The 20,927-nt window shown below is 53.1% G+C and overlaps 1 protein-coding gene across 6 annotated transcripts in view; it reads right to left on the bottom strand.

Annotated features, from left to right (window-relative positions):
• LOC125133348 (calmodulin-binding transcription activator 1-like) overlaps window positions 1-9,893 on the bottom strand; it is a 53,034-nt gene extending 43,141 nt beyond the window's left edge. For all 6 annotated transcript variants that reach the window (XM_047791456.1, XM_047791457.1, XM_047791459.1 and 3 more), the window contains exon 1: window positions 9,809-9,893. The gene's annotated coding sequence lies outside the window, so the exon portion shown is untranslated. The remainder of the gene's footprint in view (window positions 1-9,808) is intronic.
• Window positions 9,894-20,927: the final 11,034 nt, after the last annotated feature.

Raw genomic sequence — 20,927 nt, 5'->3', positions numbered from 1 at the left:
CGTGGACTGCGACCTCCCGGAAACGGTGACGCAGCTGAGGAAAGGCAGGTCACCACCGAGACCGACATGCTTTTTTCTCCTTCTCTTTCCTTTCCCAGGGCTGCTCCTGCAGCTCAAGGAGGTTCCTGGACTAGTGGCCAAATGGGAGCTGCCGCTGCCGGCCTACACCACAGCCACGGCCACACCGGCTCCACGCCACATCTGTGACCTATGCCACAGCTTGGGACAACACTGGATCCTTAACCCAGTGAGCGAGGCCAGGGATCGAACCTGCATCCTCACGGATACGAGCTGGGTTCATAACCTGCTGAGCCACAACAGGAAGGCCACCAATGGGGTCTTTAAAAGGGAAAGTGCTGTCACGGGGCTTGCAATCCACCATCTAACCTGGACAAGAGGACGTGGGCGTGCGGTGCGACATCAAGGGCGTGCACGTGGACAGGAAAACCCCAACGACAAGAACAACAACTGCAAAGGCGGAATCTGCCCGAAGCGCACACGAACTGTCAAGGGGTGAGAACACGTTCTCGAGCCATCAGCAGGTGGTCCCGTGGTGCCTGGCCGTGCCAAAACAACAGCAACAACAAAAACCCCACTCCAACTCCGTAGGGAAGAACTGTGGAGAATCAGGGCAAGCACGGACGCACGCCACAAACATCAGCTACTGGGCTGCCTCTGCCCGGCACCCGCGCGTCATGGGGGTGGAATGGGGAACAGGACCACTCAGGTTGTGGTGGTGGCACAAAACCACTGGGGACAGAAAAACCAAGTTAGACGTGCGCCTTCACCCCCAGAACCTCAGCCTGCTGGACGTAAAGGTGGAGAGAGATCTCACGGGCCTGTGGGCCAGCACCTGCCCTCACTCTGCCCTCTTCCCGAGGCCTGGCACACAGCAGGCCCTCGATAAACACTCGACAAGAGACTGACTTCCACCTGCTGAAGATACAAAATGCGATTTCACAAAGGACGAGGTAAAGAAGGTGGCACAGGACAAAATATCTCTTTCTGTCAATCACGTCTGTGGCACTTTTCTACAGCTAAGTCAGGCCAGGGATTGAACCTGAGCCACAGCAGTGACTGGAGCTGCTGCAGTGACAGCACCAGATCCTTCACCTACTGCACCACCAGGGAACTCTTCCAGTTCAGTTATTAAAAGCAGTTTCTTCCCTTTTCACAGGGGCCGCAGTTTCCTAATCCTATCAAATGGACCTGGGACCAGGGGTTTGGAAAAAAAAATGAACAAACCCCTAATTGAGACGGGGGTAAAATAATGCTTTCACCGGATCGGCTTTATCCTCCCCAGCCATGATCCACTACAAGACTGGGGCAGAGACAATGGGGAGAAAAGCTGAAGATGCAGAAAAAAAAGAAAGGGAGAAACCCTGCAAGGAAGATGCGTTACAAGGTACCGGGAGCAAAGATGATTGGAAAGAAAAAAAAAAAAAATCCTGGCTGCTTCTAGCGAATCCTTCTGCGCTTAAGAGACGTTACCGGCCCTGAGTTCCTGGTGGGTTTCAGAATCCGACTCAAAAACCCTGTGTGGGGGGTTCGGCTGTTTCCGACTCACTCTCCATACATTATTCAGAGCTGCCGCTGGCAACGCTGTTCTCCCAGGGCTAATTGCAGAAGGGCCATCTGTGAGGCGTTGCCTACAGTCCTGCTAACTCGTGAGAGGCTTTAAGTCCAAGATGTTCCACAAATATGCGTTTTTAAAAACACTGGAGTCTACAGAGGGCTCGAAAGTTTAGTGGCTACGCTAACATTGTTTTCATGGTGCCCTGAGATTTTGTAAAAACCTGGAATAAACACAGGTGAAGTCCCTTCCCGAGCAATAGACTGACAGGGCTGTCTTTGAAAAGCAACAGCTGTACGACTTCCAAACACTGGACGTGTTATAAAGTAGGGCAAAGGAGATAAAGCCATTGCAAGGGGCTACGTTACAAATTATCCTAGGCCCTTCTGCCAAATCACAGAGAAACGTTTTTAAAAATCCAAATTGTACCACTTTGTCCATTTTATTCAGAAAGAAAGAATTTCCCCAAGGGAACCACCAGCACTTTAGAGAAACTTCAACCATCCAGCTCCTTTTTAGTGGCCTCGTGATCCCTGTGAGGGCTGTTTTGTGTCCTGGCTCCCCACACCACAGAAGCGCAAAGGCTGCCCTCCTATGTCTGCGGGGTCCTGCTTCCCACGCTTCGGGTTCGGGAGGCTGGAACGTGGGGTCACCCCTCCCGTTAGCGCTCTACCCCCAGCCCAAGTCATCCTCGCATTTCCTGCAAATTCTAAATCAGTGAAGCCACCATGCAACCGTCCCTGGGATTAGGGGACAAAGGTAAAAACTTAGAGTGCTCTTCACCAAATGAAGTTGCGAGTTGATTTCATACACTTGTGGGGTTGCCCCATCCTGCTGTCCTCCAGGAAGTCTCTGAATCGGGCGTCTTTCATCCTTCCACTCAGGCTGTGGTTGGCTTAAAGGTTCAGGGAGCAGCTAAGTGATGGCACATGTGGTCAGGAACCAATTCCAAGGGCAGTGGGCACTAACCCTGGGAGGCCCCCGTCCCCAATTCCGCCCACACCTCTCCCTTCTCCCCTCTTCCTCATTCCCCATGCCCTGCCCTGCCCTAATCCACCTTCTTCAACCTGCCCCCACCCCCCCACCGCCCTTGCTTAACTGGTACCAATCCTGACCCACGGGCCTCATTCCTCTGATGGCTCAGTCAGTGCCACTGCAGACAACCTGTGACACAGAACCACTTCTCAAACCCGCATTCTCCTTCCCCCTGTCATTGTGCTAACTCTTCAAGATCCCCCAGAAGGATTTCTCTCGCTCTTTTCCTGGTTCAATTTAAGAATAAAAATATGAGGCGTTCCCGTTGCAGCTTGTGGGTTAAGGACCTGACGCTGTCTCTCTGAGGATGCGGGTTTGACCCCTGGCCTTGCTCCGTGGGTTGAAGATCTGGTGTCGCCGCAAGCTGCGGCACAGGTCACAGACACAGCTTAGATCTGGTGTTGCTGGGGCTGTGGCGCAGACCGACAGCTGTAGCTCCAATTTGACACCTAGCCTGGGAACCTCCACATGCCGTGGATGTAGCCCTAAAAAGAAAGAAAGAAAAAAAAAAGAATAGAAATGTGATTGTAATTCTGATAACAATAATGTCAGGATTATCAAGGAACTGAAATGATGTTCCCTCGCTGGGTTTATTCTTCTGAAACGTTACAGACTTTGTAATTTCAGAGAAGCAGTGTGGGTTCTGCCCTATGAATGAAGAACTTCACCAAGAAGCTTCTGCTGACTGCAGTCGTTTTATATGCATGTACATTTATCTCTATTCAAGCAACATCACTGAACGTTCAAGTGTGAACGTCGCTTCTTTCATTTGTCTGGGAAGATGTTAAATGGAGGTTACGTATCGACATTTTATCAAGATTAAGGAGTTCAGTGTTTTACAGTATGTATGTGATATATGCGTGCACACACATTTTAAACATTATTTCTCTCCTGCAAACTTAAAAAAGGGTATCTAGGATGGATTTAAAAGGTTTTTGTTCTTAGTCTAGCCTGGGGACCTACGTGCCATTCGCTGCACTGTTTTTCTGGGAAACATTATTCAACCCGTTTATAAGCTTTTAGAACATTATCTGCTTTGGGCGGGGCACTTCCCATTTTTTACATTGTTAGAGAAAACATCTTTCACACAGACAGACAGACAGACAGACAGACAGACACACACACACACACACACACACACATACACCAGGGGGATTGATCCTGGCTAGAATGGAATAATGGGTTTCTTTCACTAGAAAAGACAAAAGAGTATTTTAATAAATTCTTGGCTGATTAATCCCAACCACAGGGTATCATATTAAGGACCTGAGGAGTTCCCGTCGTGGCTCAGTGGTTAATGAACCCAACTAGGATCCATGAGGATGTGGGTTCTATCCCTGGCCTCGCTCAGTGGGTTAAGGATCCGGTGTTGCCGTGAGCTATGGGGTAGGTGGCAGACGCGGCTCGGATCCCATGTTGCTGTGGCTGTGGTATAGGTTGGCAGCTGTAGCTCCGATTTGACCCTTAGCCCGGGAACCTCCATCTGCCACAGGTGCGGCCCTGAAAAAAAAAAGACGAAAAAATTACTAAGACTTGAACCATATTTTCTGCAGACGGTCCTAGGAATTGTTAGCACCCACTTCCAGGTCGACGGAAAGGTGATGATTCTGGTGTCTCTTCACTTAAAATGGAACCATGAAAATACAAGCATGGGGTGAGTCTTGCTCCTACGGTTTCGGAATGAGGGGTGCTTCCTCTGGCAACATGACTGGCAAGGGTAAAGATGAGCACAGCGGACCTGTGGAGCATCTCTGCCCAGCCGTGGCGCCCTCCTCTCCTGCGGGAGCCTCTCCTGCCCAGTGCTCAATTCAGATGGTTTTAAGCCCAATTCTCATCTCCAGGGCTGGGAGCCAGGTCTCGCTAATGGGGTCCCACCTCTCTTTATTCAAGCGGCTGGACACAAGTCAGGCTGGGCCCATAAGAACAGGCCATTTCCTGGAACTACTGGGAGAGAAGTGCTGCCTTTCCCGAAGATATTTACTAATTGGCAAAATAGAAGCCTGGCGCTTTGAATGGGCCATCTTGCTACCATTTCGGGAACCCCTGCCCAAGAAGAAAATCAACATAGAGGAGAATAGAGCCAAGAGAGGGAGAGACAGGTCCCTAAAGACATTGCCTGAGCACCTAGAACCAGCCGTACCTGAAGACGACTGCAAAAGTGGATTTAGAAGAAAATCCCCCTTTTTTTACAGAAGGCCTAAAGCAAATCCATCAACTGAAATGTGGGTCCTTTCACTAAATAAATCCTGGAAAAGTTTTGCTTTCACTTACAAAAAAATTCAGTATCATTAAATATACCTTAGTGCCAGTACATAAAAATCATTCAATGTTCCCTATAAAACATGGGATAAGCTATGGCAGAAAGAAGCCGTCATGCTCATTTGAAACCCTGTGATTACCCAAATGAATCAGAAAAAAAAAAAAAAAAAAAAGATAGGTATGCTGAGCTAACCAGGGACCTTCTGTTGTTGAATTAACTCCCTGTGGAAATACAACTCATTCAGGCCTTAAATTACTGCCAAATTAATGGTCATAACCATAGACACCCCCTACAGAAGAGAATCACCACAGAACTCTGAGATTTAAAGGGAATTGTGAATTATCTGGTCCAGGGGCTTTCCAGTTTTTTCACTGCAGCCCACTGAAAGAAACAGAACCCAGTACCTATGTGTACACACACACACACACACACACACACACATCTCTGAAATAAAAACTTTCCAAACTGACACCTGCCATACCATGTGCGATGCATTCTGATTTTAAAACCTGACGATGCTGATCACACAGTTCATCTCCTGAACCATGAGTAACGGACTCAGAACACAGGGAAGGCCCCGATCCAGAGACGTAAGGTGATTTACCTGCGATTCCTCAGGTACTCAGAGGTAGAGCGAGAACAGAAGCCTAGCACTCACCCTGCCAAAGTACATTACAGCAAACAGCTGCTCTGTGTGCACATTTCCTAGACAGAGCGCTTCTGGCCCATCTTAAGAAAGCCCCAAAGACAACTCTGGTGTTAGATCCAGCTGTTCTACACGGGTACAGGCCAGGACTTTTAGGGCCATTGCAGGACCCCTTACATGGAAACCCAGATCCCCTGGGGACCTTGAAGTGGCCAGAATGGGAGATCTTGTGAAGTCCGTGCCTAAATTCCCTGAACTGAACGCAAGACATGGGATCAGGTTTGTTTTAGTCTTGAAGCAACGGTCTCATTGCATTCTTCTCACTCCATCCCGGGAGTAACACCAGGCATGTAATTTTCTGGTCCACTAACAGTACTTATGAAACTCCACCTTCCAGATGCCACTATGCCAGATGCCGTTCTGGGGAGATACAGCCTAAGGGCCACCCTGCCCCACAAAGAGCCGCTCATCTAACCTGGGAGGTGACGGGAAAGGGTTCCTTAAGAGACAGAACCTGAGTCGGGCTCAGAGAATAAGCAGGTAGGATTTGAAGGGGGGCGAGGGGCGGGCGGGGGGGCACAGCAGCCTGGCTGGCAATACAGGGTTCGTGTGGTGAGGCTGCCAGGGGGAGGCTGGCTGGCAGAGCGGGTCCAGCCTGGAGGACGGTGAAAGTCAGAGGAAAGGTGAAAAAAAGGGAGAGACTAAGTAGTTAATTTTGGTGGTTGATAAATGCTAATTTAACATCTTTGGAGGAACTTAGAGCAAAGAAAAGCTGGTCATGCGACTGGAGGGCGATCCACTCAGAGGCGGCTACGCCCATCACGGATGACCTTCAGGACCCCTGAGGGGTCGCCCCGCAGGTGCACAGCACCTCCTCACTGTTACACATGACGGCTACTAACTACCAGGCGGTCTTGAAGGAAACTCACTGCACCTCGTCTCGACTTCCCTAACGGGCACGGAACTTCATCGACGGCCGAACTGGGGCGGCGTAGCAGACAAGGCACCGCGTGTCAGGTGTGAGTGACATCCGGCCTGCGTGACCCCTTCCAGCGCTGCCAGAAAGCCTAGCATGCGGTTCTCGGCCGCCTCTGGAAAGCACGTGAGGCTTTCTGCAGGGAAGGCTGTCCATGAATTTCACTCGTCCCCCGTCTCACCTTCTTGCACCCTGACGTTCCCCTGGCTCACCCCTTCTCCAGAGCACTTATTTTTATCTTGCTTCATTGTGTGCGATGATCGCGGCAGGCGCCCTTAAATCACTTTCAAAAAGAAAAAGGGGAGGTGTACACGAGGGAACCACATCACGTGTGGGTGCCAACAGCTTTCTGGCAGAGGAACCTATCACTGGAATAAACTCCCAAATACTAGGCTTACAGCCTGTGATAGAACAGCACGGCTGGTTTTTTACAATGGGCAACTGGCGGCCCAGAGTCTTCTCTTGAAAAGGTCGATGGAATACTAATATTAAACCACTTGGAGTCAGAGAGAGCAAAGCGCTTTCACTGTGAGAAGACACAGCAGGGCCTCCAAAACAGCTGAGAACCGGGTGGGGAAGCATTTGCTGCTAAGCAAGAATAAAGGACTTCCAGAACCCACTGCACCAGCTAAAGAAAGGCGCCAAGATGAACAAAAGGGTCTTTGTGGACCCTTCTGGGTGATCCCACAAGATGAGTTTCAAGTAAACGTAAAAAGAACATTTTCCTTAAACACGTTTAAAAGGCAGCCTCCAAGCCCAGTTCTGCGACGTCAACGGCAAGGATGAAAAACATCAGAAAAACTATGCTGGCTCCTCATGGAAGTTCTAGATTACCAAAAATGCACGTTTCCCGCAGTACTGGAAGCCAAGGGACCTTGCCCTGAGTATTTGACTCTTAGCCGTCAGTCAGAGCTTCACAGTTTTCACGCGGGAAACTTTCAAGGTCAAGGGAGTCTTGAACCTCACTGTCTTTTTCTTGTGAATACAAGATGCTCACGTTCACCTGTTACCCATGTTTCTCAGACAGTCCAGCATGAACCACACTACAGCAGTGACAGCTGCCCACATAGACAGGAAGGCCCGGCAGAGCCCGGAATGAAGGACTAAATAATGTGTCTCTATGTGTTTATCACAAAAGCAGAGAAGAATCCTCAAAGCATACAATGCTGTTATTAGCTACTTCATTAAATACTGTGCTTCCACTGAGATTATCTGGAATATAATTAATTAGGATACTCAGATGGAGGTCCCTTAGGAATGGGAGGCGGCCCTCTGCTTGTTTTCACCACTAAGCGGAATTTGTTTGGGAAATGCACATCCTGTAAGTAAATGCTACTTTCTAGAACATTAAGCATTATTACTCTCTAAATCTAATAGAAAAAGAGAAACATAACCTTATTTGCTATGATCTAATTCTGGTCTCCAAATAATAAATACTCTTCTATAAACACACACCATGAAAAGTGTTTTATGTATTTCTCCTTATCAGGTTCCCGGACAACAGTTTCTTCATATGACACAGACTCTGTAGAGAAACTCTCGGAACAGTTCCTTTAGGCAGAGATAGAAAAGGCCCTCTCTATATACAGCCAGCCATTTTACCACATGTGACAAAACTTGGGGAGAGCACAATTTTTAAATTTCAGGTTTTGGCCTCACTGGCCCAAGAAAAATGCATTTAAGCAAACACTACAGGAGGCACTGCATGATTATCTGAGCCCAAGTCTCATGTTTACAGTATCTGCTTTGCCAATTAGCTACTTCAGGTCAACCAGCAGAAATCTTATCAATCAACAGCGAGCAAAAAATATTGCCATCATTTCCTGGTGAAGCAGCTGATGAAGAAGATACTTGTTTTGATGCCTGCAGAAATCCACCAGAGCAAAACATGGCCTCAACACCTGAACACCACGGGGCCGCCTCTGACACGGTGTGCCAAACCAGGGCAGCAGAGATCTTAAGAATGTCAGAAGGCCACTCTGGGTATCTACTCCAGCCCACGAACGCCTGGGTGGTGGAAGCCTGGGTCAGTGCGCCTCGCCAGTCCCTGATCTGCAGGGAAACAAAGCTCTCGGGAAGTTCTTCCAAACCTTTTTGGTCTCTGGGCTCAACCAACTTTCCCCGCCTCGATCGACGCAAGGATTAATAAAGCGTTCATTCACTCCATTGGCCTGCTAGGAAAAGGCAGCCTCCAACCGCCTCGTCCTGCAGAGGCGCCTGGGGCCCAGTGCCAGGCTGTCCCGGCCCCTCTCTTCACCGAGGGGGCACCTATCCCTCGCGTCCCCGCTGAAGGGGCACGAGGAAGACCCTCGGCCCTCTCTCCCTGGATCTGGCACCTGTCCCCACTCCCCTCCCCGGTCCCAGTGGAAAGGGCACCCATCTCTGCTCCTCTCCGCGAGCCCCAAAGCGGGGGACACTTGTCCCCGCCTCTCTGCCCGTGCCCGGCCACAGGAGCGAGCGCTCGATCCAAAAAGCCCGCCGCCAGACGCGCCAAGCAAACAAAAACCAGTCGGCGGCCGCCCGGGCGCCCGCGCCGCTCACACCGGGCCGCCCCCCGCGCCCGCCCCGACACGGCCACTCCCCGCACGCGCGTCCCCAGACCGCCACTCACCCAAACACGCCCACTCCCTCACGCGCACACGCGTGTTCTCACACTCACGCCCGCCCCCACCGCCTCGCAGCAACGCGCGCGCTCCCAGACTCGCTCCTCCCGCACCCCGACTCGCTCCACGAACACGCGTGGCCCCGCCCCCCCACCCAGACACACTCGCTTAGTAAACACACGCCGGGCCCCAAGCGCACTCAGGCGTCAAAACACGCACAGTCCCTTCGCTTTTCCCAGGAGCTCACGCGCCCCCTCTTTCTCCCACTCGCTCTGTAAACACCCGTGTTCGCACCCTCGCTCTGCAAACACACGCACACCCTCCCTCTCGCTCCACCAACACGCGCCCCGCACGCTCATCCAAACACCCCCTCCCGCACGCTCGCCCTGTAAACACGCGCCGGGCCCCCACGCGCACTCGCGCGGCCAAACACTCCTCTCCCTCGCATCAACACGCGCGCCCCTCCCACGCCGTCGCCCCCGCTCCGCCATAAACGCGCGTGTCCTCCCACCCACTCCAACACACTCTCCCCCCCTTGGGTAAACACGCGCGCTCCCGTGGCGCCCCGCCGCGAGCACGGGTGCGCCCCACGCCGCGGCGCGCGCCCGCCCCCGGCCCCGCCCCCGCGCGCCCGGCCGCCCCGCGCGCCTCCGTCGGCCGCCGCCCTCGCCCCGCACGCGCCGGGCCGACTCCCCTCGGCCCCACGCACACTCACTCGGACTTGGTGAACACGGCCAACGCTCGGTCGGGCTGGCGCCGAGCCGCCTCTGTCTTTCTCCTCCTCCCGCGCGGCCCCGCCCGGCCCGGCCCCGACAGCCCAGCCCTGCCCCGACCCGCTCAGCTCCACAACCGCAGCTGGAACGACTCCGGCTCCGGGTACCGCTGTCTCCCCGCCACAGCCCGAGTGCGCCGCCCGGGCCAATGACGAGGCGCGGCGGTGAGCTCACCGGCCTCGGCCCCGCCTTCCGAGCTGCGCGGGCCAATAGAAGGGCGCTACGTCACCCGGAGCCGGGCAGAAGCAGGTGTGGGGAGCGGTGCCGCTCCGCGCGGGGACTGCGCCGGAACTGCGCCCGAGCCGCGCGGCGCCGCGCTGGACGGCGGCGGGCCCGGCCCGGAGGGTGCGGGCGGGAGCGCGGCCCCGCTGCCCCAGGCGCGCCGCAGCCCCACGCGACGCTGCCGCTCGTCCCCCGACTCCCGCCCAGGCTGCGGGAGACCTGCCAGTGGGGTGGCCGAGGTCCATTCGAGGGCAGGGACTCCGAGTCCGACGGCCACCCTCCTCCCCCGGGCCCACAATCTCCTCGGGGGCCTGCGCCGTGCGGCGGGGGCGCTCGGGCCGCGTGTTCCCGGCCCACGGAGCCGTCGGGTTCGTCTGGGAGTCCCACACCCAGGGGCCCCGCGTACCCAGGCCCGGTCTCCCGGCGCAGCCCTGGCGCGCCCTGCGGCGGCGGCGTCTGCAATGCAGCCTCGGGAGGAGCCGGCGCTGCGCCGCGCCGGGAGCGGGGGAGCGCGGAGGGCTGGGCGGGAAGGAGGGGCGCGGGGCGCGGCGAGCCGGCCGACGGCTGCGGACCCGAGACAGCGCCCAGCGGGCCGCCAGATCACTGGGCGGGTCCGGCGGCCGGGGTGCGGAGGGACCCGGGGCATTGGCCAGGGCGGGGCCGAGGATGTCTGGGCAGAGACGGTGCATGACGGTTCCCATAGGAGTTCGGGAGCGTCCAAGGCACCCGTTCCGGCGGCGGCGCAGGGCCTGACCGCCTTAGCTGGAGTTCCAGGATCTCCGCCCGTTGCTGGGCTCTAACCCTGGTGTCCAAAAGTTCTGGCTTTGGCTTTCTCACTTGACTACTTCTGCACAGTTATCATCTCGCTTCCCCAAGCCCAAGTCACGCTTCTCTATCAAGACTCACGTCTTCCGGCAGCCCTTCCAGGCATCCCAAAAGGACACCACGCCCCTTCTCTGTTCTCTGTAACGTGTGTGGTCCTGCACATTCAGTTACCCCACCCGCGGCCTTGCACACACAAAGTGCTGGACCCACGCAGACGTTTCTTTCTTTTTGTGATGAACCTATCTTCTCTCTCTCTCTCTCTCCCTCCTCCCTTGATATTCTCAGTCATCTCAAAAATTGGTTACTGTCTCCTTCCTGCCATCTGGGTTAAAAAGAGTCTCGAAAGATGGGGGCGGAGTCTCTTTTTTGAGCCTAACCCAAACACACACTGTGAAAACAACCAGAGACTATTGCGCAGCCCTTGAGAGTGTACAACCAGAACTGCATCGTTGTTCAGAGGCCAAGCCAAGGACATCTCTGGCAGGGCTGGGTCCTATACCATCCTGCACCTCTGAGCGAGGAAAGTAAGCAGGTCTCCTATGGTCTCGCTGTTGAGGGTTAACTGATAATTCTAAATCCCAGCAAGTCCCTCACCTGCCCCAGCAAAGTCAAAACACTCGAACATATAATCCTCCTCCACAGAGTCCTTCAAATTCCCACTCGAACTGCCTTCTCCCCTGCTCTCACACACTGGCCCCCTGCACGTCCCAACTCTGCTTATCCACCTCTCCCATTTATCTTCTAGGGACACCCTTATCCATTCATGAAGGCCTGGCTCAGATCCCTAGGCTGCTGTCAGTAGAGCAGACCCAGGAGCAATGTGAGGCATTACTATTTCAGCACAGAGTAGCAGGCTCTATTTGTTTCCAGGAAGGCAATGTAAGGGTCGTAGTTGGGGACCAAGTTAGTTATATTTTCCCACTTGCTGGCTGTGTGCCCCTCTTGCTGTGCCCTCATATCTATGGGCGAGAATTTAATGAGCCAATATCCTTACTCCAATGTCTGGGACATAAGGTACGACAAGTTAGCTCTGGTTGCTATGAGAATCAGAGCATCTCGGGGTGGTGGACTGTGAGTGGGTTTCTGCTAACGTTCTGTTTTTGACCTGAGCACTGGGTTTAGTTTGTGAAAACTCCTTGAGCTGAGTTTCACATATGTAGGATATATGCAATTGACAAGCCTGTACTGTACATTAAAAAGAGGTGTTTGGTTTTTTGGGCCACGCCCATGGCATATGGAAGTTCCTGGGCCAGGGATCAAACCTGTGCCACAGCAGTGACCCGAGCTGCTGCAGTGACAATGCCAGGTCCCTAACCCACTGCTCCACAGGAACGGAATCTAAACTTATCCCGCACCCTGTACAATGCTGGGCGTGCTGCAAGCACTCCATTAAGAGATGTCGGAAACGCTCTGCGTGGATCATGAGCAGCAGAGACCAACTGGGGAGGTGGGATCACCGTGCCGGGGGTGGGCAACGCGGGCCTTTTTGCTCTACGGTGCAGGCAGCTCAGGATAAGTGGGTCTAGGGTCAGCCACCTGGACCCCAGCTAAAGAGAAAAACTGTCTTTTCCATCTTTTAGGCAGAGACGTTTGGGGTTTTTTGTTTTTGTTGTGCCTGTGGCATGTGGAAGTTCTCCCGCCAGGGATCGAACCCATGCAACAGCTGTAACAAGAACCACAGTAGTGACGATGCCAGGTCCTTAATCCACTGAGCCATGAGGGAACTGCCTAAGTTTTTTTCCCCTTTAAATTTGCTTTAAACAATCAGTTCAGCCTTGGTTCAGACCTAGAAATCCCAGCTGCCTGCCATGACCCTTCACCCTTCCTCCAGCAGCCTGTCCACCTGGCATCAAGACAGGTTTATCCATGGCTGTGTTCTGGTGATAGAGTTGGGGTCAGCAGCCTGGAGATCTCCTTTCAGACAGCCCAAGGGGACATTTCTACACTAGGAAAGTCCTCTGACTGTTCCTCAACTGGGGCCATTCCACAGCAACCCCGCCGCCCCGAGAAGATCTGTCACTCTGTCCCTACTACTCTTCTGTCTCAGGGTGGGGGCCACAGAATCAAGTGCCCTCCCTGGGCCCATGCATGGAAGGGCAGATGGAGCTGGGTGGGGTGAGCAGGAGGCTTCCAGAGCAAGCTCAGTGCCAGGGCAGCGCTGGAACCAACAAGTCTTCTTTCCACAGGTATTCATAGCCCTCTCTTCCGGGTTAGGAAATGACAGCACAAGGCAGGCATGTGCCTCAAGTACATCCTTCCCCTGGGCTTTCACGGGGCATTGAGTATCCCTGGGTCAATTTTAGAAAGTCTCTGCTCCGTGAGGAGTGCCCTTGGCAGCACCCATACCAAAGAGCAATTGTCGCACCTTAAAGCAGAAATGGTGACCCTTAGCCCAGCCCTAACCTCTGCTGAGGATCTCAGGAGGAACCAACAGGGTGCCTCCCGTGGCAGATGAAGATGAAGGGAACTGTGGTTTCTTGGGTGCCTCTCACGCTGCTATTTCTCCTGCAAGTTGGACACTGCATACAGGAAAAAACGAGGCTTCAGGAAGTCAGCTCACTTGCCTAAAATCAAGCGGCAGATCTGAGTGTCCCGTTCCACACCTGCACTCACTGCGCCCTGGGATGGTTCGCCAGGTACCTCAAAGCTCTTGACAGCCTTTAGATTCCATTTGTTCCAGAAAGCAGTCTGGGAAATGTCTAAGAACCAGGGCTTGCCTGCCACGTTCTTTTCCTGAGCTCCAGCGACTGTGAAAGCTCGGGATTTAAAAAAAAAATATTTTTTTTTCTTTTTAAAACATGGACTTGGAGAATAGACTTGTGGTTGCCAAGGGGGAGGGGGAGGGAGTGGGGGTGGACTGGGAGCTTAGGGTTAATAGATGCAAACTATTGCCTTTGGAATGGATTAGCAACGAGGTCCTGCTGTGCAGCCCTGGGAACTATGTCTAGTCACGTATGATGGAGCATGATAATGTGAGAAAAAAGAATGTACACATGTATGCGTAACTGGGTCACAATGCTGCACGGTAGAAAAAAATTGTATTGGGGAAATAACAAAAATATATTTTAAAAAATTTTTTAATAAATTTTTTTTTTTCCTTTTTAGGGCCATACCTGTGGCATATGGAAGTTCCTGGGCTAGGGGCTGAATCAGAGCTGCAGCTGAGACCTATGCCACAGCCACAGCAATGCCACTTCTGAGCCACCTCTATGACCTACGCTGCAGCTTGCAGCAACACCAGATCATTAACCCACTGAAGGAGGCCAGGCAGGGATCAGGCGGGCATCTTCGTGGATACTACTGAGGTTCTTAACCCACGGAGCCCCAACAGGAACTCCATGAAAACGTGCTTATGTAAAGATGCAGACTCTCCAAGTCAGGTCCCTGAAGGACTATGATGAGGAGGGCCTGCCTTACCAACTGGCACTGGACTTGAGCTTGAGAGAGCAATACCTCATTAGACATTGGATTATTTGTTTCTGCAGCCTCCCGCACCTCTCCTATCTCATAAGAAGTCAAATGTGTTTCTGCATGTATCCCTTTCTAATAAAAATAATCAAATGGGAGCCTTCTCGAACAGAGTGACAACTAAAAAATGGTGCGAGATGCATATTCGGTGTATCTTTAAGGTCTTAAGAAATGAAAAGTGTTTTTGGAAACCACAGTTAAGACTGACCAACTAATTCCATGGAGAAAGAATAGTCTTTTCAATACACAGGGCTCAGGCAGGTGAGTCTCCCCATGTAAAAGATTGGACCCCTGCCTCATACCCTATGTAAAAATCAACTCGAAATGGATCAAAGACTTCCATGTAAGAGACAAACTATACAAGTCTTCGAAGAAAACAGAGAAATAAATCTTTGACAATGGTTTCTCGGATAAGCACAAGCCACAAGCAACCAAAAAAAAAAAAGATAAATTGGACTTTATCAAAATTAAAAACATTTGTGCTTCAAAGGCCACCATCAAGAAAGTGAAAAAGACAATTGGGAAAATATTTGTAAACCATATATGTGATAAGGAACTTGTATCTAGAATATAAAGAATTCCTACAACTCAAAAATAAAAAACCTGATTTTTAAAAAGCGGGCAAGGGATCTAGATAAATATTTCTCCAAAGAACGTATACAAACAGCCAACAGCACATGAGAAGAAGCTCAGCATCCGTAATCACTGGAGAAACGCAGATGAGAACCACAAGATACCACTTCTCAGCCCCTAGGATGCCTCTGATCAACGAGAAGGACACTGGTAAGGATGTGCAGAAACCGAGGCCCTCGTGTCATGCCGGTGTCAATATAAACTGGTGCAGCTGCTTTGGGAATCAGTCTGGCCGTTCTTCTATAAGTTAATCACAGAGTTACCGTACAACCCCACAATTCCACTCCGATGTCTATACCCAAGAGAAATGAAAGCACATGTCCAGGACATTTATTTGGCAATAAAAAGGAACAAAGAACTGACACCTGCTCCAACCTGGATGGACCCCGAAGACCTGAAGCTGAGTAAAAGAAGCCCGTCCAAAAGACTGCATAGGATGGGATTCCAGAACAGGCAGACTTCTAGAGACTGAAGGTAGATGAACAGTTGTCTTGGACTGGAGGTGGAGGAGCCTGGGAGAAGTGGGACAGGACTGTTCGTGATGGGTGGGGTTTCTTTTTGGCAGAATGAACATGTTTGAAGCTCGGGTTGTGGTAATGACGGCACATCCCTGGGAATAAATCTAAAAAGATGAATAAAGGCTAATAAAGTTAATGAAGATGAAGGCTAAAAAACTTGGAGCTGTACACTTGGAAGGGGTGAACTGTATGATATGTTAACTGCATCTCAATAGAGTTATAAACAATACACACACACACAAAGAGGAAGAGAAAAAGAAAGAAGTATATCAAAAGAATCAAAGCATTAACTTTAGAAGAAAAGACCAAGATATGGGAAGAGGAAAAGCAAAGTCAGGAAGGGTCTGACGGCTGGTCCTGGGACCCTTGGTGGGTCCACTCCTGCTCAGGGAGCCCCCGTCTCCAGCCCTTGGTGAGCTGCGGTGGTGGCCTGTGGAGAATGTTGATAGACAGGCCCTGCCAGGTGGGGGACAAGACAGGCACAGGGGAGGCACTGAAGCCCGTGGTGGTGACCACCCCCTTGGAACAGAAGGAGGTCAGAAGAGAAGTCACTTCTAATTGTGCTTCTGAAGGACTGTGAAGAGGCAGGGTGGGGTGGCACGAGTCCGTCAAGCTCTCACTTGCTCTGATCACATCCTCGATGGCCAGGGACCCTGGAGAGAACAGCGTTCTGAACTTGGGGTTCCTGGATTGTTCCCTGACAGCCTGGAGTTCTCCATCACCACAACTGGCTGATTCAGGGGTGCAGGTAAGCTTTGCAGAGAGCCTCAAACACCCCAGCTGAGCTGCCAATGCCCGTAGGAGGGAGGCACCAGGGTGGGGGAAGGGCAGCTGGACTCTGGGTCCAGCACCGCCACTAGTTAGAGGCTAAGCTGTGTGCCAAGCTCCCCTCTCTTCCTGTGCCTCAGTTTCCTCTTCTGCAAAATTCAATCAAAGGCTGTGCACATGGGGTCCTGGCGCACATCCAGAGTGATCTGACACGGCAAACACCCCCGTGCTTCAGCTGCAGGGATCCTGGATTTGAAATGGCCAGGCCTGGGAACCCACGGCATCGAGGGAACCGGGGCATGCCTGTTCTTTTGAGCAAGTGAGCCCTGGGGCCATTTGCTATGCAGCAGAGGATAACTGTAGGGGTCAGTGGTCCAGGGAAAACCTCGCTGCCCTGGCTGGTGGCAGCCTGGAAGGTTATCAGCCCTCATCTTGAGGGAGGAAGTGATGTGTCAGCCTGGGAACCTGGGGGCCCTCTTAAAGGGCTCTGAGGCAGAGAGAGAATCCAAAGGAAGCTGGCTGAAAGAAACCACCTTCACTGGCTCTCCCTGGCCACCCACAGGCCCACCCACTCCCTCCAGACCCCCGCCCCGTCCCCTGAGATTATACACGAGCCCAATGAGAAAATACATGACTAGTCTCCTTTCAGATGGAGGGTGCTCTAAGGTGAGGCAGATAATCCAAAATACAGGCAGGAAATGGTAACAGGTGGTGATAAAGCACCCACGGGCTGAAGCGCCACAGCCCTGCGCTGTGTGACACAGGACAGGTCATCTGACGCAATCTAGCTTCCTTGTCAGTCAAATGGAGAAGGAAACACCTCCGGGAAATAGGGAGAGGGTGAAATGGGATAACGGATGCAAAGGCTCAGGATGGGCCTGGGGACAAGGACCAAGGTGAGGGCCAGGACTAGGATGGCCTTCATGCTAGCCCCGGGGGTCTTCTGTTATAGAACCGTCTTTCCCACGCGGTTGACTTCCTTCACTGCTAAAATGAGCTGGCCTTCCTGGAGTGCACGGTCGCCCTGCGAGGGGGCCAACCTGGATGCCTTGGGCTCGGCCAGGAGTCGCACAGAGATGGAGGGAGGACCTTCTAACTGCATCCTAATCATTCAGGAGGAATAGGGCGAAGGGGCCCAGACCCCTCAGCACAGCGTGGCTCACGGGCCCGCCTGAGCCAGCCCGAGCCTGGGCCTCCTCCCACCGAGGTTCCATCTGCTCTAGGGCTCTGGGCAAAAGGGTCCTTGTGGACAAGGAGGTACAGGCTCCGTGGACAAAAGGGGGAAGACACTCACTCAGCAGGTGCCGCCTGGGAGCAGAGAGACCTGGTTCTTCCTCGGGGGATGGGAACTGCCATCAGCATCATCAGGATAATATTTGCTGGGTACCAACAATGTTCTTTTTGTCTTTTTCTTTTTTCTTTTTTGGGGCTGCACCCACAGCACATGGAAGTTCCCAGGCTAGGGGGGTGGAATCAGAGCTGCAGCGGCCGGCCTGCACCACAGCCGCAGCAACGCGGGATCTGAGCCACATCTGCGACCTACACCACAGCTCACGGCCACACCAGATCCTTAACCCACTGAACGTGGCCAGGGATCGAACCCACATCCTCATGGATACTAGCTGGGTTCTTAACCCACTGAGCCACAACGGGAACTCCCTGACAATCTTCTTTATACGTGTTACTTCCTTTCATCCTCACACCAAGCTTATGCCACAGGTGTTCCAATGGCTGTGGTTTTACAGAAGAGGAAAGTGAGGCCCAGTCGGTTAAGTTGCCCTGCACAATCCAAGGCCCCGGCCTCCCACACTCTGAGCTGGGCTCTTAGCTGCTCCTCTGCTTGGCCTCACGTAGAAGCTGGAGCAACGCAGCTTGAATGAGGGTACCACCAGGTGAAGCTGAACAGGATGTTGCCCTTTGGCACCAGGATCCTGGGTGGCGCATGGCAGACTCAATCAAGGAGACAGGGTCGTGTCTGGGCTGGGGGTCTGCTCAGCTGGGCCAGCCAGGCCAGTCTGTGCCTGGGCCTTATTTGAATCCGAAGCCTAAACCCCCAGAGGGTAGAGCATTCAAGTCATGGGCGCTCTGCCTGGGAATCAGAAGGGCCTGGGTGCTCTTTCCAGCTCTGACACGTGGCATGGCCATTCTGCGGGCCTCGGTGTACTCTGCCATAAAACAGGGTGATGACAGTGGCTGTGGCACAGGGTCATCAAAACGACTCAGCAAGATAGTTATGAAGCTCGAGCCTGGTGCCCCAAAGCTCTGAGCACAACAGGGCGACTCCTCCACACGCTGGCCGAGAGGGCCGGAAAACTCAGGCACAAGCTGCAAAGCCCCAGCAGAACCCTGGGGGTCTGAGCTGCCCACCCTCCCTGGGGTCTCAGAAGGCAGGTCTGGGGCCTTGGCAGAGCCCTCACAACGGTACCAACGTCCCCTTCCTGCAGGACTTCTCATTTTTGGTGAAAGGCTCTATTATGGGCTGAGCCGTGGCATGCACCTGTCCTCACCCAGCATCCACTGCAAATTCATAGATCGAAGTCCTGATTCTTGGTACGTCAGATTGTGACCTATTTGGAATCAGGGCCTTTAGAAACATGATTGAATTCAATGAAGCTGGTAAGGCAGTTTCTAACCCAACCTGACGAGCATCCTTAGAGGAGGGGGAACTGGGCACACAGGGAGACAGCAGCGGTGCGTGCACATGCAGAAAAGTCCACGCGTGTGAGGACATGGCAAGAAGGCGGCTGTCTGCAAGCCGAGGAGAGAAGCCCCAGGAGAAACCAACCCTGCCCACACCCGGATCTTGACCTTCTAGACTCCAGAACTAGGAAAAAATGAACGTCTGTTGTTTCAGCTGCCCCGTCTGTGGTATTTTTTTGTTATCTTGGGCAGCCTGAGCTAAGACGAGCATTGTCTCCTGAGCCTGACTCGCCACATGTCCATGCGTCTCGTTACCTGGCTAAGGGCTCACAGGTTTCAAGCACTGACCTCTGCGGCTTTTGTTCAAGGCCACCCTTGCCAAATCAGGGCCCAACCCACCTGTGGATCTTTCCAGAGAGGATCTCAGGAAGCTCCAGTCTTTGGGGTCTGAGACCCTCACAGGAGCCCGCTGAGCTAGTCACCCCAACCCACTGAGCTTTCAAGCAGGCTGCTGTGGGCCCTACGGCCCAGTGGAGTCACAATTAAGAACAGGAGTGTTTGCCCAAAAGGTATACTCGAAATGTACTTATTAAAACTGCCATGGTGTGCTTTCTTACCAAGTAGATTTTTCTTGAAACCTGGGAATCGGATTAAAGCGAAATGAATATAGGGCTTTTCCATCGTGGCACGCAGGGGGTGAAGGATCCGGCATTGCTGCAGCTGGGTGTGGGTTACAGCTGTGGCTCGGATTCGATCCCCAGCCTGGGAACTTCCATGTACCATGGGTGCAGCAAAAATAGAGAGGGAACAACAGAGTCAAAAGACTCGATATTTACTCTGAAGGCCACTTCAGAATCACCATCCTGACAGCTGCTGTGACCCAAACCTGAAGCTCATGCTCAGTAGAAACAAGAGTTGGAAAGTACTGCCCCCCACGCCCCACCCCCGCTGGTTTTTTGTTTTCTTGGGGGGTTTTTTGGCCACAACCGTAGCTTGCGGAACTTCCCTGGCCAGAGATTGAACACGTGCCGTAGCAACACCCAGAGCCACAACAGTGACAATGCCAGATCCTTAACCCACCGAGCCACCAGAGAACTCTGGAAGTCCCCCTTTTAGGGGAGCAAGGAGCAGCTACCCAGGAATAGTCACTACCCAGGTCCCCAGGGGAGGGGCCGTGCTGGCGTGTCTGCTGGCACTCTGAGTTACCGAAGAGGAAAAAAAAAGCAATTGGAAGGGAAGGCGGGATCAGGGGCAAGTGCATTTTCAACAACAACCATCTTCTGTGCCTGAGAGAAGCAGGGCTGACACATCTAGTTCAGGGAGCGTCTTAGCCACCTTAGGTGCTAAACACCGTTACTGAGGACAATGAAACAGGGGCCCCGGCAAAGCACAGATGTGTTACGCACGTGTGGACCCCATCCTGGTACCCACTGTGCCCCCCCCCCCACTGCACTGCCATGTCCCCACACAGGCTTGCAACTCACCAGCTTCTGGACCAAGGAAGTCAGCTTGGTCCCCAGTGCCCTGGTGTGGCCCTGATGTGCATGGGATGCTGGCACGAGAAAAGCCGCCCCACGTCAGGATCCTCCCAGCTTTCACTCACTCTCGAGTAACTGAATGCCAGGGCCCTTCAGCACACATAGAATGAGCCCCTGTTCTCTTTCTTGCTAGGAATCAAAACCGCGAACACCCGCCGGGAAGGAACGAGGTCCGCATGTGCCAATCAGGGGCCTCGAGGTTCCGACTTCCTGCTGCTGTCCCAGGAACGGGCCTAAAGCCTCGTGACAAGCACACCAGCCAGCTCCACGTCCCAGAGCACTGGGGGCTTCAAATACATCAGGTCCAACCTCGTGGAGCCACACCTGCGGCTCTTCTGAGCAGGCCCTGCTTGGAGCTGCACTCTGGAGCTGCCCCTGGCTTTAGCCGTTCCCCAGGGGAGCCCAGGCCAGGCCTCCTGATGTCATAGGAATCATCATGAGCCTGTAAA

Source organism: Phacochoerus africanus, chromosome 8, assembly GCF_016906955.1.
Source record: "Phacochoerus africanus isolate WHEZ1 chromosome 8, ROS_Pafr_v1, whole genome shotgun sequence".
Classification (NCBI taxonomy): Eukaryota; Metazoa; Chordata; class Mammalia; order Artiodactyla; family Suidae; genus Phacochoerus; species Phacochoerus africanus.
The sequence above is the reverse complement of the archived record's forward strand: the minus strand, read 5'-3'. Positions and strand labels throughout refer to the sequence as shown.